We start from the raw sequence: 2,682 nt of genomic DNA on the forward strand, positions 1-2,682 counted from the left end.
CCCAGGGTTTACTGGTAAAACACACAGCCAGCCCCCACAAAACTATCTTCTAGAAAACTCTGCATTTTTAGTTTTCGTGGATTTAAATATTAGTCCTTGTAATTTATTAAGACCCCTACCTTCTGGGTAGTAGGTACGGCTGGCTTTTGGGGGTCCCTAGACCCTTTGGGCCCATGCAGAGGGTTTACCTGATGGAATCTTTGGTCAATTGACATGTATGAAACAAAGTACGGGGGAACTGATGGGAGGCAGGGGAGAGGGCGGGGGTGGGACAGGGACTCGGGGACTCGGTCCTCAGGGTTCTGCGCTTACTGTTCCCCCGACCTGCGACGCTCTTCCCCCAGGTCTCTTCAAGGCTGGCTCCTTCCCATCGTTGTCCTCATCTTAAACGCACCTCCTCACAAGAGCCTTCCCTGACCACCAGCACTTTCCTTATATCCAGAAAGTATGCTTTTCCCATCACCCTATTTCAACCATATTATCATTTTATTCTGATCTTGATGTTTCCGGGTTCTGTTACTTTCGGTCTGTGTCTCCCATTAGACTACGGACTCCTCGGGGCCGGAAGATTGCGTCTTCACTCCTGGACACGCAGTGTCTGGCCCACAGTCGGGACCCAGTGGATCCTTGAGTCATGGCATCACTTCAAGGAAACAGGCAGAGGGCCTGGGGAGGAGGAGATTCAGGCCCCCACCAGGCCCACGGAGCTCGCCTTGAAGGTAAGGACGTTCCCCAGAAATGAATTTCTACCCCAGAGCTAACTCAGTCACTCACTGCTCCTTGCTCTGAAGAAAGATTCCGTAACTAGTAACCAAGAGCAGCAAGGTGAGGCTCTGTTCTGACGGTCGGACTGTGTGGAGCGGAAGCGAAGCTGTCTTAGCTCCCATTTCACCTCTGCAGGCTGGCTGCTGCTTTGGAGGCCGAGAGTTGTATTTTTGCAGAACATTGGAAGATAACTTGAATTTGCCCAGTGTAGTGTAAATGTGAAATTGCTCTAAACCAAATCCAAGGGATGGGAGGATTATTATAATTTAAGAACCACGATAAAGTAAAATGAACATGGCCTTCAAGGGCTGCGACAGAAGTTATTTTAGAGAGAACACCACGGGGACTGACAAAGGTTAGACGTTAATTCTGTGAGAAGCACAATTTTTGAAACCCCGAAGCCCATACTTATCTATTAACGCACACGCTGCCAAAGGGAATGAAATGTGAGTTAAAGGGGTTTCCCTTTAAGAAAATGCAAGTCTCATTTTACTCTGGAACATGAGAGCTTCCACGAAGTTTCTTCTTATCACTCTCCTCTTTGGTGTGAGCGCTCAGCTCCTATTCAGATAAATGAGAGTAATATACATCCGTCCAAAGGATGTATGTATCTCTGAGCATCACCATTCCAGACAACCCGCTTCTAAATGGCCTCTTTTGAATGTTCACTTATGGATGAAATTTGGCATGTGCGGGAGAGGGGAGGACTGTAATGTATTCAGCTGATTCCTCAGCTTGGCAGTGATGAAGTGAACTGAAACTAATTCAGGGCTCTACTTTACATTTTTGGCAAATGAGCAAATATGCAGATTCTTCCCAAACAGATGTGTCTGCCAGTTACCCCCGGCACAGCTCCAGAAGCTGAGGTTCACTGAGCTGGTGCTCCAATTAGCGAGAACATCATAACTAGTACATAATTATTCTGGAACCTGTTGAGTTTTCATCTGCTATCGATTTCATTTCATGTAAGCCCAGTCCAGGCTGAACTTGCCGTGAACTCTATGGTTTAAAATGGAGATCTCAGGTTGTCACAACTTTTGTGTTTGCCACGTGCTTTTGAGGTAGTGGTCAGGAAATTGTCTTTGAAATTGTCACACTCTGTATTCCAATGGTCTCTCTGATTGATTATAAAGCTTTATTGGCAATGCAATCATGATTATTTACAGTCCTCTCCAGTAATGCCGTAGTAAATTGCTTCCAATGAAAAATGTGAATCCTGAAAGAGAAGTGATGGTAGCTTGCAGTATCCTCAGTCTATCCAGGCAGCTAGCCCGTCATTTACAGTGCATTAGGCACCAGGCTGGGGGTACAGAGGCGTTAAGATGTGGTTTCTGGGATTGTGGAACTCAGATTGGGAGAGGAAGTTGAGTAATCCAAACAAACGCATAGCCCAGTGACCCGCTGTAGGCATTGGAGTGGAAGGATGGACTGGTTGTTATGAGATCACTGAAGGTTTAGCAACCGATTTTGCCTGGAGAAGTCCAGGAAGGCTTCCCAGAGGAAGGGGTATTTGAGCGGAGTCTTGAAAGGTGAAAAAAAGTTTTCAAGGAAAAAGAAGAATGGAGAGAAAGGGGAAACTCCAAGTTAAAGAGACACATGGACTCATGAAAGGGAGGGATATGTCTTAGAAATAATGAGAATTCAACGTAGCGAGGATCAGAAATTAAGGGGAAAAAGGACTAGAGCAAAGATTCCTAAACTTATTGTTTTATTGCAACCTTCGTTTCTCAGTAATTTCTTTTTGGCACACCTGAAACCAAAAGAAATTTTTAAACATTTCATTTATTAAGTGGTTGGGTTCAAATAACACTTAACATGCAACAAAGAAAACGCGTACTTTTATTTCATTCTTTAACAATTGCAGTTACATATTTGAGGGATGTGCACATCAGTTGGCCACTCCCTAACTTCTCAAAT

This window comes from Phocoena sinus, chromosome 17 (genome assembly GCF_008692025.1).
Source record: "Phocoena sinus isolate mPhoSin1 chromosome 17, mPhoSin1.pri, whole genome shotgun sequence".
In the NCBI taxonomy this organism is placed as follows: domain Eukaryota; kingdom Metazoa; phylum Chordata; class Mammalia; order Artiodactyla; family Phocoenidae; genus Phocoena; species Phocoena sinus.